At 37.0% G+C, this 17,308-nt stretch overlaps 1 pseudogene; it reads right to left on the bottom strand.

The window, feature by feature from the left end:
- Nucleotides 1–3,127: 3,127 nt before the first annotated feature.
- On the bottom strand, nt 3,128–7,463 carry LOC124373610 (annotated as a pseudogene).
- Between the last annotated feature and the right edge of the window lie 9,845 nt (nt 7,464–17,308).

Consider the following 17,308-nt stretch of genomic DNA (forward strand, 5'->3'; position numbering starts at 1 on the left):
ACTAGCCACAGTATCCAGTAAGCGTGGCTAGCTCAACTGAAAGTTGTTTCTTTATTGTATAATGATCAGTCGAATCTTAACAAGTACATCGTGCGGTTAATCCTGCAGTGTGCACACCCCACAGTTAAAATTATTTTAAACATAACATTTTTTTAGTTATACATTTACAAATTAAAATCTTTTAATATAACACTGTACAAATTCCTAAACTAAAATTTGAAAAAGCTATCAGTATTTAAAAAATTTAAAAGCCAACTTTTCAATTTATTCTCAAATTTGTTTCTATTTTTACAAATTTTTATTTTTTAAGGCAAAAGATTAAAAAATTTTTGGACCCAAAAAAGAAAAAACTTGTTTGGAAAATTGACTTATTTACCTTCGGTCTCATGAACAGCCCCAGTATGTCACCTCTTGTTCTTTGGGTAAACTCTGTCGCTCCTGTTTTCCACTTTTCTCATAGTAAATTTTTAATACTTTGAATACAAATAAATATTTTAGTGGTAATATATCTTAGATATTATTTTATAAATAGGTAATGCAGATTCATATCTTTTCCTTTTTGCAATTATTCTTACGAAGTGGTTTTGTGTTACATTCAACGGTTGTATGGGTTATATTGTCAGCAGGTCCCCAATTTTCTATACCATAATTCAATTTTAGAATGAATTAGTGTAAACTAAAGAGTTCTCATTAATTTATCATCAATAAAATTTCCTTAAAAAATAAAAAATTGTGATATTTCTTCTTAAACCTATTTTGAATGCTGTTTATATGCGGTTTCCAACTCAGTTTTTCATAAATGTTTATTCCAAAATATTTAATTTGTTCAAGTTGATCGATATTTTCACAATTGCAGTTTGAAATGGCTTGACAATCTAATCTATGAAATTTTTGCACATTATTGAATTGGTATCCTTTTTTAAGTCAAAATTTATAAACTTAGTCTTAGAGGCATTCAAGACCATTCTGTTGTTTTCTCTCTCATTTCCTGACTTTTATCAAATCTTCTCTAATATGATTCCAGATGTTTTCCCATTGTTTTTCAAAATATCTAATCGCAATATCATCAGCAAACCCTATGATGTTTCCATTTAATGGTAATCTCAGCAAGTCATTTATGAAAATTAGAAACAACGTTGGACCAAGAACGGAGCCTTGGGGAACTCCTATATTAACAATCTTCGCGTCACTGAATGCATTTGATATTTTTAACTTTTGTCTAGGTATAATAGAAACCGTTACAGAAAACTGTGTAAAACTGCTAATATTATAAAAAATTTTCACCAAATAGTATTTTATCTTTAGTATATGGAAGCTTGAGGGGCAAAAGCTTTATATTTTATAGTGTTGGTTATTTTTTTCAGAGACAATATATGATTTGAATATGTTAATCGTCTTTTATGTTGAACCTTATGTATAGTCTTTTAGATCTAAAGTAATGTTTTGATATCGATCACGTTTCAGTTTTAGAACATATAACGGTGGCACATATACAAAATCCTGTAAAGTTTTCAGATCATTTATTGTCCATTTATTAAATAAGAGACTGAGAAGCTTACTCTCGCGTAGTGCAGCGTCTGAAAACGCTTTTAAACGATGCACTAAGTGGAAGGTATAATTAAGCTAAACTCAACACTCATATTTAAGTAACATTCATCAAATAATTATAAAACAGTTCTGAATCCTGAATTATAAAACAGCAATTGATTGAAATCAGTGTACTATTATGGCATTGTTTTGATTTCTCCAAGGCATTTGACTGCGTTATATTCGGTTTGCTGTTAAGAAAGCTGCGTGCTTTAGGATGTTCCGAGGTTAGTGTTACCTGAAATTAAATCTTTATCCCTCAAATCGGCGGCAGTGTGTAAGTGTGGCTGACAAAGTATCTGACTACAGGATGCTCATTTGTGGTTGTGCCGTAAGGTTCAATACTGGGACCTCTTTTATTTTTACTTTACGTAACTGACATTTGTACAGTACTTGCATTCACTAGATGATATAAACAACATTAACTTTGACATTCAAAAACTTGTGGAATGGACAACGAAACATGGACTGAAGCTTAACGAAAACAAAACTCAAACGATTATTTATTATCTCCCACTGACAACTAAAGAACTATATAGACACAAATAATGTGCGCAAATTACTGTAAAACAACGTTTCTCTTCCGTACTGTAACAAAGTGAAAAATTTGGGTCTAACAATGAATACAACTCTTGGGTGGTGTGATTTGTTGTGGGCATCTGTAAGAAGGTGTTTGCCTCAGTACACTCACTAAAGAGGATGCAGCACTTCTTACCAGAACGTATGAAACTTTTACTGGTAAAAACGCTGATTGTTCATAATTTTTCATATTGTAACCCTGTAATCAATGATATGACTGTTGATATGGCTAACAAATTCCAGCGATGCCAAAATTACTGTTTACGTTTTGTATTTGATCTTAAGACGTAACATCCATATAACGCATATTTATAATCAAAATCCTATTGTAAAAATTGGTCGATACAAGATTATTACAAATTCTTAATTTGGTTTATTCTAATCTTATCTGTGTGGAGGGCCTATATATCTAGCTGACAAATTCAAATTGATCTCTGAAACAAGCGCAAGAGAGACAAGAATGGTCTCATCAATTCTTCTTATTCCCCGCCATCAAACGTCAACTTACAACAAACCATTTGTCGTTACTGCTTGTCGAGCATGGAATTCCCTTCCTAACCATATTAAGTCAGTAGGGAGTCGAAACCGGTTTACAGCCTTACTGAAAGCTAAATTGCTACAAAACGATGTCAGCGATGGGTTAATTGGGGTAGGTCTTGGAGGATGGATAGGGTCCCAATGAATGTGTTTATGAATTTATTGTATGAATGTTATGTGTACTAAATTCTTAAAAAGACCTTAATTACATTATTTTATTTTATTTGAAATATAGTAGTTTTATTTAATTTAAGTACTATACTATTATATTAGGGTTATAATATAACCTTGTGGCCCTGAATTCCGCCCTTTTGTATGCATGATACAAATAAAGTCATTTGAAATTTGAATCCTCAATCAGCTTTGTTATCAGTAAATTATAAATTACCAGTTTAAAAATGAAAGGCAAGTATTGTCCCTGGACCTGCTTGAAAAACAGGATCGTCGCAGAGGAACTTGAACGTGTGTCTGGCGCCGGCGACATGAGCCTCCAGCGTCTGTCCTGTCCTGGTGGGAAAGACATTTCTTGGCGAAGTCATCCATGCAACCCATTCCTATTTTGAATGCACTGAAACAAGACATGTCTGAATTAAGTTCTGAATACAACATGTTATAACTAAAATCAAGACAGGTAAGTGGTGATAAATGCCAAAACCGTTATAATGATTAAAGTGTTTATTTTTTTTAAATCGCAATATTTACTCTTTTTAAAGAAATTACTGAATGGCGAACAAATTTTATTAAAAAATCGTATAGTTACTACATTGTTAAAAACCATAGTTTGAGGCAGTTTTAAGTATGATATAAAGATGGCATTCAATGTACATATTGAGTTTTGCTACAGTTTACCTTCTTCTTTGCAACAAATAAAAGTTTTAAGTTTAAGACATAGAATCTTTACATACAACCGCTTTCAACCGAGGAAATGAACCTAAATTGAACATTTACATTGAAATAACCCTTCCTACCATTCGTACGTTATGTGTAAAACACCTGTGTGCTGCACCGTGCCCAATTGATATAATGTGATTACCTCTTCACCTATATTACGCTATATTTTCATATTTTGAAATCTAGATGTCGAAACAATGTTAAGATTTCATTTTGGCCGTCATGTCGTCGACCTTTTTTTTGGATATCTTCAAACGAACAGATTCCAGGAACATAGTCTGTGACAGCGTCAAATTCTAGACGCAGCTGTGAGAGGAAGATGAAACTAAACTCAACATCGCATTGAATCAACTGTTCTCACTATAGGAACGTTGTATTTTGAAAATTTTCGAGACATTTTTTACTGCAAAGATGAGAAATGAGTGTGCTATGTATTCCAAACTACATACAAGTAATAAGAAATTTTTTAACATTATTTTTAATATGATTCCTTATTAATTTTGCGCTGATAAATGATTCATGACATATTACTTTAATACACGTGGCCACTCATTCTCGATCTATAAATCACGTCAATTTGAATATAACATTTATAAGGTAATTCATTTAATAAGTATTTGTGTCATAACAGACGTCGCTGAATCAGCATTAAAATTTTCTTAGCTATAGCTATTTTTTTTATTCTCGAGATGTACTGTGGTCAAACAGACAGGCAGACAGACGTAAAAAAAGAATCTGTCACAAAACTTATACTAAATACATCATAGTACACAGTCATGTAGTTTCATGTAAAATATCAAGTCTACATATGAAATATTTTCCTAGATATCTTAAAACCTGATGCAGTCAAATGTTTTGTCATTAAGATTGGACTATGTCAGTCTTTCAGTTATAAAAAACACCAAATCCATGAAAAGATTTATGTGGTTGGTATGTTAGGTTTTATTATTTCGTTCATATGACATATGTTTAGTCATTTATTTACTCCACTATTTTCCATTTCCATCATGGTTCGCCATAAGATCAATGTAAAAGTCTAATGCTCAGCTAAATCCATAGAGTAACATATACGAGTACCATACTCGAAACTCAGTTTTTACTTATATAAGAAATTAAGCTTAATGAAAAGTTTCAAGTCTACAGGTAAGTTCCTTTTTTGAGATATCGTCCCTGTCAGAAAGACAGATGGACAAATGGAAATTGCAACATTCCAGGCCCAAGTACACTATGCTTCGCAAAATATCGGCCAATCACACTTATAATATGTCATTAAAACAATGGGGAATATTTTTCTTTAAAAAAAACCACGATTTATACTTATGAACATTTTTTAAAATACAACTTGTTTGTTAAACTTCTTGCTCGAATCAACGGAAGTCTTTGGTAACAATATTTCTGCAACATATGCATTCAGTAATTAGGACATACATGTTATACAAGATATTGCAATACCTGCAGGATGCATCAACATCTTTTTTGGAACTTGGGATTCCTTTCATTTCTGACTTCTCAAGGATCGGCGGAAGTTTCTTGAGACAGTTGTCAAGGTAGGTGCGGTCCTTACATTCAATAAGTGGTTCTCATTGAGGCTAGCCTCCTCATTCGCTAACCACGTATTGAATTACTGTAAAAACAATCACAATATAAGGCATATTACTGAAAAACACAAGATTTAGAGAAGGACTGTGTTCTCAAGGCACTAAAGTAGTATAGCCAAAATAGCTTTTTTTAAATCGTAAATGGTATACACCAAGTTTGGTATGAATGTATTACGAACTACGGTAGTTATCATGTTCCCATTTATTCCAGCAATGTTGTATACTAATTAAAACAGTGTAACCAAGCTATCCGGAAATTATACAAAATAAAAAAATATAGGAAAAAATTGTATTTTTAATTACTTGAGAAATATAAAACAATTTATTTGCGCTATAATGCATAGCGACTGATATAGGATGGCTGGTCATCAGTGTTACAAAACAGTTTGGGTTGAAAATTACAAAGTAAATGAAGTGTAATGATGCATGTAAGAGGTTCCAAGTCAAAAAATTTGCTTCAAAAAGTATTATTTTTAATTTTTTCTAAAATAACCATGTTTTTAAACATATTACAGCAATTCTCAACTACCTGTAAACGGATTTGAGGAAAATGACGTAATTTTCGTATTCTAAATTAAATTTTGAAATAGGAATAAGTGAAAATTTTAAAGGATCAATAATAAAAACTCCATTGTTAATAGTTTCCAAAGTTTAAAATTTAAGTATCTGTTAAAAATAAAAAAACACATTGGTCTATAATTGTATATTTCTACACCCTGTATACAAGAAGGTAGCTATATATTTTAAAAAGCTGCGCCATTTTATAAGCTTTCTAACCATACACTACACTATGGAAGTTTGAATCTAAATATGTTCGTTTCAGTGGTTTGAATACATGAAAACACAGGGAACTTAAAAAACTGTTCAAACTATAATTAAAACAAAAAGTTTCGCTGAATGCATGCTTACTATTTGTTTAAAATCTTAATTATTTTTAAAAGTTTAAACATTAATTATTTTGTATTTATACAAGTGTTATTATAATTGCACATGTAATAGTTCGCTTTTGATTGGATTGGGCCAAACGTTCTTCAAAAAATACTTGATTATGCATGAACATTTACCAAATGGGCTTATATTAAACAAAATGTAATAACTGGGTAAAAAAACTAAGTATACACACATTGCGTTTATTCATTATAAAAGACAAGCAAGCAGTGAAAATACAGTATGATTCCAATCATATCGATTGAGAACACTCTCTACTTTATTTTGTGTTCAAATTGCCCTCCATTTTAACGAACACAGGCTCTTGTACTTTTCCGAATGGCACGCACAGTAACCTTGTGAGACAACTCATCCCTCACTTTGTTTGCAGCGTCAATTATACAGTCGTGCAGATCCACTTCGTTGGGAACGACCTGTCTTGCACACCAGGCTCTTCATGTACCCCCAAACATAAAAGTCCATGGGGTTGAGATCCGGAGGTCTGGGTGGCCAAGCAACAGTCCCTCTCGTCCAATCCAAGTTGGATAGTTTTTCATTCAACCACTGCCTTACATTGGTTGGAAAAGTGAGGACATGCGTCCGTCGTGTTGAAAAATTAACTCTTCTCTTTGTTGTCGAGTGAGTTGATCTAGAAGTTGAGGCAAGTTATGTTGTAAAAAGTCAAGATACTTTTCTCCTGTTAAGCTTCCATCAATGACATAGGGTCCCAAGAAAATATCACCAACTACTCCCGCCCACACGTTTATTGTGAAACCGATGCTGAAAAGATGATTCTCTCATAGCATCTAGGATTTTCTGTAGCCCAAACATGCATGTTATGGGAGTTGTAAAAACACCCTCTCTTGTAAAACTGGCTTCAACTGTCCACAATATTTTTTCGAAAATGTTATACTCTTTCAATGTCTTTGTTTAGGAGTCATCGACAGAAAGTTCTTCTCGATTCAAAGTCATTTGGTTCAAGTGATTGAACCAGGGTGAAATGGTACTGGTGAAACGTATTAGACTTCAAAACATTATAAACATTCCAACGAGAAAGTCCGGTAGCTGTAGCTAGCTGTCTAGTACTTAGTTAGGGATCATCCTCAACCCTCGCTAAAATATCTTCATCTGCATAAACATCAATATTAGGACCTACCTCTCTTTTCAACTTATAGAAAGATCCTGTTTCTGTTAAGCGCTGGTGGAGTCCGGAGAACATCTGTGAACAGGAGTAACACGGTCAGGATAGCGAGACCTGTACTCCCTCTGTGCCGCTCGCGCATTACCGTCGCACAGCCCGTAGATGAAGTGCATGTCAGCGTATTCACGATTTGAGAAAGACATGGTTCTACCATCACTGACATAGAAGAACTGACTGACCACAATGTTTTATCTAAGCAGGTATTTGCTTGATCAGGAGATAAAAAATAACATGAACAAGAAAACAGGAATAATTCATTTTATCTTATCATTATCTAATAGATAAGAATAATTCAAAAATACCAGTGTTGTTTTGATAGTTAGATAACGATTTATGACCATGAATTGAATAGAAAATATTAGTTTTTTATAATCAAAATAGATTATTATGACCACTAGTTAAAATTTATACTACTTTGTACGTTTAGATTACCCCTTTTTTGTTATAAATTGCCTTTTTAACTGTTTTTTTCTGCACCCCGTGTTTTGGAGATTTCAAAACACTAAAACGAACATATGCAGATCTACACCTCAATAGTGTAGTGTATGGTTGGAAAAGCTTATAAAATGGCGCAGCAGTTTTTAAAATATTTAGCTACCTTCTTGTATACAGGGTGTATAAAAATACAATAGACCAATGTTTTTTTTTTTTATTTTTAAACAGATACTTAAATTTTAAAACTACGGAACTATTGGGTAACAATGGAGTTTTTATTATTGATACTTTAAATTTTTTCACTTATTTCCTATTCAAAGTTTAATGTAAAATACGAAAATTACGTTCATTTACTCAATCTGTTTACAGGTAGTTGAGAAATTGCTCTAATATGTTTATAAACATGGGTTATTTTAGAAAAAATTTAAATAATTTTTTTTTAAGCCAATTTTTTTGACACTTATATGCATCATTACACTTCATTTAACGCATGACCGTTGTTATTATTGTCATAGGTCGTATTATAATAATCTATAATATATCAAATCTAGATTACATTAATTACACCACATTTTTTAAATGTATTTATTTCTTTTTATTACCGTTATTTTTTTGTTTTATTCTTAAGATAATATTTATCTAATGTTTTTAAATGTTACGTTGTCGCAGGTTAAGTGTAAGAAAGGACCAGGACGGCCCTAAATTTTGCCTGTATAAATAAAGAATTTTTAATATTTTCATTTCATTTCACTGTAAACTGGAGTAAGTGAATTACACTAAAATTTACGAAATATATGAAGTTAAGTTTTCGGAAACGAATATAAAGTACGTTAAATACATGACTTGATAGTTCTTATTAGATTGTTTTTAATTGATAAATACATATTGTACGAAAGACGTACCGTATTTATCCGAACATAAAATAAATTCTGATTTCAGTTTAAAATACTGAATAAGCGATTGAGTTTAGTTTATTGATTTCATCACAGAATTATTAACAATATAAAATAACTACATTGTAATAACTATAACATTAATCTTGGTCCTAAAGAGGCTTATCTCCACACTTTAATTAAAAGTAAGGGAGGAGATCTTAAACAGTAGTGAAAAATGTACTGTCATTGTACTGAAAATATAAGAATATTATGAAATAGGACAAAAGTTCATATATCCCTTTTGTGTTTTCTAAGATATGAATCTAGATAATCCACAAAGCTTTGTTATTCGACAATACCTTTGACAATAAATCCGCATCCAAGCTTTGTTTAATATAAAGTTTTCGGTGCTTTGTTTACAAGGGAAAATTTAGCAAGATTTTATTCAAGAATGTATATTTCTTATTTGAGTTATCTCAAACCCGTAACTTCATTTTTAAAATATAATAACAATTAAAATAAGGTAATTATTTCGGAGGATACAAGATTGTAGTGAAGTTAATACTGAGCAAATAAAAGAAACTCTTATAAACGATAGTTACAAAAGAGTAAATATATTTGTTATTATAATATTTAGAAATCAGTGATCATTGTATCGTATTAAATGTTAAAGATACTAAACAATATGTATGAGATTTATAACAAATATAAAACATTTTATGTAAAAGAATGTATCATACTACTTTAAAATAAAAAATAGTATCCATTTAATAATTCTCTAACATACTTTTTGACAAATAAATAAATAAATATATATATAACGTATATATATATATATACATACGTTAAATTGTATATAAATGGCAATAGCCTTATTTAATTTAAATAAACATTGAATCACAAAAAGTACTTACTCCGTCGGGAGTCGAACCCGGATCTCTCAATTGCCGGGTGAATGTGCTACCATTACACCACTGAGCGCTTATTTTTTCCGATTCAATTATTTTGTATTTGGCCGTATCTGTCACATATGTGTTTAAATAAGCAAATTACCATATGATCGGAAGACCAAATACCTGTCAAATGTTACTTATTGCTCCAACTCCAACTTTTGACCACATTCAATTAGTGATGGATACTATTCAATTTGCCCGAAATGTGAGATTAAAATATTTTATTGATAACAACAATGACTCTCAAATGAACACAAAAAACATTAACAATTTACATTGCATGACTGTTGAAATGAAAACGTTCACTGAACACTTTAAAAAGATACATCAAGTTTGGGAACCACCACCATTAAGTCCAGACCACCCTATCGAACAATGTTTGAACGTTATTTTATCTAACATTGCTAACCCAAATTTTCTGATGATTTGCCAACATCATCAAATCTCTCTAAGGAAGAATCTAAAGCCATTTCAACACTGAAAAATAACAAAAAATATTGTAATTTTTGCCTGCCTGATCAAAGGTGATGTAACAGATTTGATAAAACCGTACATTGCCCGCTCGTCGACAACCCACAGGCAAAACCATCCAGGGAAAGCGCGCCGCCCATGGTGGCGGAACGGGATGCCAGATCCAAAACTATAACTAGGTAAAAAAAAAAAAGAAACAACCGTTGGTCAGCATACTCAGGTTCAATTATACTAAGACACAATATAAGGCCTATCTAGGTCAATATTTAAAATATATGAGTTATATATACTATACAAATAAAAAAATAAAAATAAATTAAACAAAAAAAATTAAAAAAAGTGCCTGCAGTAGGTCAAACCATTTACGTAACCAATTTGGTTAAAACATTTTTAAAAACAGGCATTTATTGACAGAATTGGCTCAAAAATTGGTGAAAAAGGCAGGGGAAGGGCATCCCGAGCACTTAAAATAAAAAATTCCCAACATCAAAATAATCAACTCCGCAAATTAAAAGTTTGTATGAAGAATCCCCTACATGTTGACAGAACAAAAATTTTAAGCGTTTTACTCTTGGTAAAAAAAATTAAATTATTAGAAAACAAACAAACTGATTGGCCAATAAGTAGCAGCCTATTAACAAGGAAATTACTAAAATTTAAAAATTTTGATGGGGCCAGAAAGGCCTATAAATTAAACCAATTAGGCTATAAGGGGGGAGTTTATGGGCTAAAAGAAGCCCGAAGAACGTTACATCTCTCAGAAAAGGCTTAAAAATTTAGTATAAAATGAAGCCATTCAGCAGGTCTCATCTGGGGTTTGTTTTACAACCAAAAACTACATAACAAGTGACACATAACAAACACATATTGGCTGCCAGAATAAAAATGAAACTGTAGACAGGGTTATATATAGCCTAGGACTGGTTCCTCACCTGAGAGACAGAAAATTAAATTTAGGCCGAATAGGGATAAGGGTGAAAACCTAATAAAAGTGTAAGAGAATTAATTTGAAAGCCAATTTAAAAATTTAGTTAAACAGCCAGAAGTACCTAAAACTTTAAATAAAAGTGCAAAACTACAATTTGGAAAAATCCATGTGCTCCTTAAACCTTCAACAGTATGGAAAAAATAAAAAATAATCACGTAAAATTTAAAAAGAAAGCAAAAACTTTACTCATCAGTGAGGGGCCGTAAACTTAGCCGCAACATGTTAGAAAGGAGAACAGCTCAGCAAAAACTAAAATAAAACACTTAGTCTAAACTCAAAAATTATTAACATTGGACGCTACTCCCTAAACTTTGTTACATCCACGGCTCGGAGTCTTTGCCACTCTACTACCCACGGAAAGGCCAAACGCCTTCAAATTGGTCAGTGGCCTCTGCAGCCAAATATTACAACCACACACATGATACACTATATTAAAACACACATGAGCCGGTGGAGATATAGGTATTTGAACCGGTTCACCCCCATCATTTCAAAGCCACAACTCAGACTCCCCCCCCAAAAGGAGGAATCTCCCCTCCTGTTTGTAATTAATTCTTCAAAAATGAAGAACCAAACGAAATGCCTTCTGCCCCACCAATGGTTGAAGAATTATAAACCACGGAAAACGCCCCTTGAAAGTCTGCAGGAAGGTTAAAACCAAGAAGGAAAATCCAGTTTGGAGGCAAGAAATCCCTCCCAAGAGTTGCGTGGGTACAATAGGTAAGAAAACAGGAAAACCCTTGATCAGGAAGAAAGGAGCAGAGGTGATCAGGCCCTCCTGGACCTAAAACCCTCCCGCACAGACTAAAAGAGAAATTCACGGATGACTCCGGACAAGGCTTCAGATGGGATATGTGCGCCTTCCTGAAAAGTCTTCCCCGGACCGAGGGATCTCGACCCCAGTCGGGCAGTCACCGGACGTCAGAAAACTTCCAAGATGCGCGGTTGGGGGACCAGTCCACCTTGTAGCAAAAGTTTAAGCAGCTCTTTTATCCCTCACAGCCGAAACTGACTGGGTGACCCCTTGCAGTAAACTAGATCCCCCACCTGGAAGGGATTGGCAATACGACCCTCGGTTGTACTTCCTCCTTACTAACCTTCCCTTAGCCCGGAATTGAATGATGATTCCGCCTGGCTGCCTCCCAAGTGGGCTCTTTACACATTGGGGAGTACCAGGGAAGGTGGCAGAAGATCGCATAATTTTTCCAAAGGTTCGCCCAAAGGGTTGTTTGGCGGAAATAGCACAAAATAATAAACTCGAAAGGTACCGGCCATTGTGATACTTTCATTGCTGGGCCGTATTAAAGGCAAAAGTTGGATCCAAGGTAGTTGTTGATTTCCCAGGGTGGTCTGATTTTTCCGCGATGAAAGGCAATGAGAGCAGAGGCTCGAAGATTGCGATTAAAAGACCGTTCGGCGTGAGAAAGGGCTTGAAGGATAGAAAGGTGGAATGTAGTCACATGGCGGAATTCCGTGCCCAAAGCACATTTCTTTCTAAAAGATATTGGAGACTCAAACTTGTGAACCATTATCGGTGGAAAAAATTCTAAAGGTGGCGGGGATTCCAAAGTGGTTGAATAAAAAATGGTTACGAAGTGGCTTGCACCGTGAGCTGTCGGGGGGGCGGTAGCATCCTCCGACCAATGGGAACAACCAAACAAACTTGGAGGAGGCATCCACAACAGAGACACGTAAGGAACTTATTTCCGGACTTGCTTAGCTAACGCGGGAGAGGCCCATCCCAACATAGTCAATGTAAAACCCTTCTCCAAAGGTTTTTCCGCCACCATATCAGATGGACACTACAAAGACCCAAGCTTGGTATTTTTAGAGCGGGTTTGCTTAGCGAAGCAATCAGTTCACCAATTCAGAACGTACTCGGAGCTGCAATATCCCGGTCCATAACCTTTCCAGATGATGGAACTGACTCCCTAATCATTCGCGATGGTCTTATGAATTTCCTAGATGTCCGCCCACAGGAGAAGAACTACAGAAAAATACCTTGAAAGACACATCGGGTACACAGACAAGCTTGGCCAGCAACTAACTTACTTTGGTGTTCTTCTCCGCTGCTTGCTCTCAGGCCAGCATAGAAGCACCTCGGTACAGAAAATACAGGAGGGTGGGCACCCTCCGTTTTTTTAGAAGCTCATTGGATGATAGCAGTCAGCTTCGAGAATCCCGTTAAAAGTTGGTGTGGAAACAATGATCCGCAACAATAATGCCAGAGGAAAGTCTAGGAGCCACGCCCACAACCATGGCGGCTTCTGATAACATTCTGGTGTGGTCGTTGGGTTAAAGTGATTACATTGCGTGGATCAGAGTGTCCGCTATGAATATTTTGGCGTCGCCTCGCACGATGCTGCACTGTGAATCTGTAAAGGGCAGTAAATTTGGACTACCCAGCAGACCTCAATCTTCCCGAGCTGGACGGGGGTGGGCAAGGAGCCAAGAAAAGTGCCTGTGTTTGTCGAGTTTCCATACAAAATTCCTTTATTGTTCTAGGTAACGCCCCCCCCCCCCCCCCCCACTGAACTTAATTATATTTCCAAAACAACGACTAGACCAAACATTCCTGCTTATAAAACAGACACAACTCTTCTTCTCACAAAAGGGGCTTAAACGTTGTCGTGAAGCATATAGCTAATGGGCTGCCGGATACCATCTTACTTCTTGGCGATAAAACAGCAGCAACGGGCTAAGGAGGAAGCATCGAGTTTTTGAGCAAGTACGAAACTTACGACTTGAAAATCAGGCATAGCCAAAGGGACTGGTAGGCTGCATCCACTTCTGCCCTCTTTTCCAGCTGGCTCAAAAGCAGTTCTGTTGGCGCTTCCACCCCACTCAAACTTGGCACCCTTTTTTCCTAAGAGAGTTCAGAGGGGCCGCCCTTCACTTCAGCAACATTGGGGATTGAAACGACGATAAAAAATTTATCATTCCCACAAAACGGTGCAATCCCCTTGGCATCCTTAAGGAGGAGGGAAACTCCCTGATTTGCATCTGGGGTTTCTCTCTGGATCAATACAAACACCTCGAGAAGAGACAAGATGACCCAGAAACGATATTTCAGGCTGAGCAAAACTTCACCTTTTCAGGATTGACGGTAAGGCCAGACTCTCGCAGCCTAGTTAGAACTTCCTCTAGATGAGTCAAGTGCTCCTCATAACTCTCACTGTACACAAGCAGGTCATCCAGATAGTTGAACACGAACTTAAATTTGACATCATGAAAGATAGAATCCAGGGAGTCTGGTGAGTGTCTGGGCCCCCACAGCCAAGCCCATTGGCACTCGGGTGAACTGGTACAAATTCCAAGGCACACAAAAGGCAGTGAGAGGTCGAGACTCGTGTTTTAGAGGAATCTGATGATATGCCTGATTAAGATCAAAAATGGAGAAATACTTGGCCTTACCAAACCAGTCGAAAGCAGAATGCAAATCGGGGAGAGGCACGGAGTCAATTTCTATCTGAGCATTGAGCTTTCGATAATCCAGGACCAATCTGGACTTCCCATTAGGTTTCGGCACTAGAAACGCTGGACTGGAAAAATTTGAGCAAGACGGCTCGATTACCCCACTCTTAAGTAAATCATCAATCATATTTCTCAGAATTTCCATCTTGGGCGGAGCAAGCTTATATGGATGGGAACGTACAGGACGGGTGTCTGTAAGACGAATCTCGTATTCCAAGAGATTTGGTCGTGCACAGTTTGTCAGTTAGGACTTCAGGAAAACTGGAACAAATCTGCCTTATGTCCTCAGCCTCTTTCGGCGTAAGATGTCCTAGTTGGTCAGGAGGAGTCCAAGCTCTTATCTTCCATCTCTAAGGCAGCAGTCCCACGAGACTCGACATCTGAAAAAAGGGAACGAGCACCCGCCTGGCGAAAGCAAAGAAAACATGACTGGAGGCCCAAATCCAAAATCATGCCAGTTTTTCCGATAAAATCTGCTCCCAAGATGAAAGGAAAAGTCAGGTCCTTAGCCACCAAAAAGCTCCAATCCCAAGAGAAATAATTAATTTTGATGTGAATCTGGGCACTACAGATAATAGGTAAAGGTGTGCGTGAAGCAGTCCAGCAGAATAAAGTGAACTAGGCTCAACCTGCCGTATTAGCCCAGAGGATTTTAGATCTTCAAAAAACGACACAGAAATCAGGCTGCGTGCTGACCCAGAATCAACCAGGGCCTTTCTGCACCACATTCCCCACAAGTACATCCAGTTGTGGGCAGGTTTGAGCGGGAAGCCCTTACTACTCCCTGCGCAAGCCAGAGCAGCAACCTCCCACTCTCGGCCAACGATGATAACTGTCCCCAAGTCTATTTCTTTCTGTTTTCTTTCTGTTCTGCATTAAACCAGCTACCCCCTTTACCATCAAAATCAGGTACATATTTGCCCTCAAAATTACCTTTACGGCACGAGTCGGGCTTACTCGTCCGCAAGCTTACTAGTTTTTTTTATTAAGTGGACAAAAACGGTCTAATATGTCCCACTTGCTTGCAGCCATAACAGGTAGGAAGCTGCCTACGGGAAGGAGCAGCTGCTGGCTCTGAACTGCACCGGAGCATGGACCGGCCCCGGAGGCAAGTGAGGAAGATGCCTCGACATGGCCTCCCTTTGATCATCCGCATCCTGAACCCCTCTAGAGATGATGGAGAGGCGGTCCAAATCCGCAAAAGATGCGGGACGGCTACAAAAAATCAAACGGGAGCGTTCTTCAGGTTTAATGCCCTCCAAAATAAGGCTCACCAACTCCGTTTCGCTCAAGCTTAAGCGCAACACCCGGGCTACATCCCGTATCTCCCCGACAAAATGGCTCAACGTCTCGTCTGGTGCCTGAGGACGATAAACGCGTTCCACCCGCAAGCGCTCCCTAACCCGAGCAGGTACAAAGAACTCCAAGATCTCGGCGTGGAACTGGTCAAAGGTGGCACCTCTCTTAAGGCAGTCTAGAAGGCGATCAAAAAGCGGCCTTAAGGAAAACTGCGCTAAAATCTGCATAAGCATGGCATCTGTCATACCAGGAAATTCTCTTAGCTTAAAAAACTTCCAGAAGGAAATGGATAAGTAAATTAGTGTCAAGCCCATCAACTCTGGGGAAGTGTTGTAAAACACTCCCCAAAGAATGGGGCAGTTTGCCAAAGCTAGAAAAGGAAGGCACAACTATAGATGATGCCTCACCAGCCGCTTTCAGGAGGGCCACTACCCATCGGAGACATAGTAACTCTGGGGAGGCTCGAAAGAAAGAGCCGGAGGATGGTTAGCAAAAGTAATGGTAGTGGGAACCTCCGTTGGAGTGACAGCGGTAAATAGTACCCCCTTCTCTTTCACCGAGCGCACCTCACTCAAACCATCTAAGGCTTGTTTTAATTTGTTACTGGCCGAAAAAGCCCAACTTTTAATATCAGAGTCTAAACTAGGAGCTGACATAAGTAAAACTATTCTGTCACGCCAATGTAAAAGCTGAGATGCCAATCTAGCCTTTGCTGACCCGGACATGGGAAGTGACTCAAAATTAATATCGTCTTCTAATTCCTCCATTCGGGTTTTACAAAACTCAAATTCTGTGTTAATTTGGAACTCTGCATTCCAGCTGCGGTCCAACGCTATACAAGCCCGTAATTGAGCCCTTAATGCCCTCACATCTCCCTCGGGCTTCTGTCCTCTCGCCAGGACCTCAAAAACCAACTCGGGCTTGCGTAGATGTTCAGGCACCAGGGAAAACGCCATAACCAAACAATTAAGACAAATAAATACAACAATAAACAACAAAGCGTACGCAACAATTACTTAGTAACCTAAGTGGACTCAACTCACAAAAGGCTTACACTGACGAGGTCCAAGTGAAGAACTTAATACCTGCTACCTAATAGAAGGATACCCTGCAAATATACACTAACCACAACCTACAAACACAGAAGCAATAAATATAACAAAACAACACATTGATAGGGGAGAAGTAGAGTACAGTTAGATAAATTTAGCGGTTAAGCAATTTAGGAGTCCCTTGCTCCCTGCAAAGGGTAAGTCTGCAGGAAGCAAGACACTAAACCAATTCCACCCGGTATCCTGTAGCTAGGGCGAGCTCCTAATGAAAAAAAGTTGTGTACTCTAACCTCCCCCTACCTAACACTAACCTACACCAACAAACAAAAACCAGAACTGAGAGACAGCTGAGAGAGCAGCTAACCACGCTCTGCTACCATTGAAACCGTACATCGCCGCTCGCACACCCACAGCAAACCATCAGGGAAGCGCGCGCCCATG

The sequence above is a fragment of the Homalodisca vitripennis genome, unplaced genomic scaffold, assembly GCF_021130785.1.
Source record: "Homalodisca vitripennis isolate AUS2020 unplaced genomic scaffold, UT_GWSS_2.1 ScUCBcl_6015;HRSCAF=13023, whole genome shotgun sequence".
NCBI classification, from domain to species: Eukaryota; Metazoa; Arthropoda; class Insecta; order Hemiptera; family Cicadellidae; genus Homalodisca; species Homalodisca vitripennis.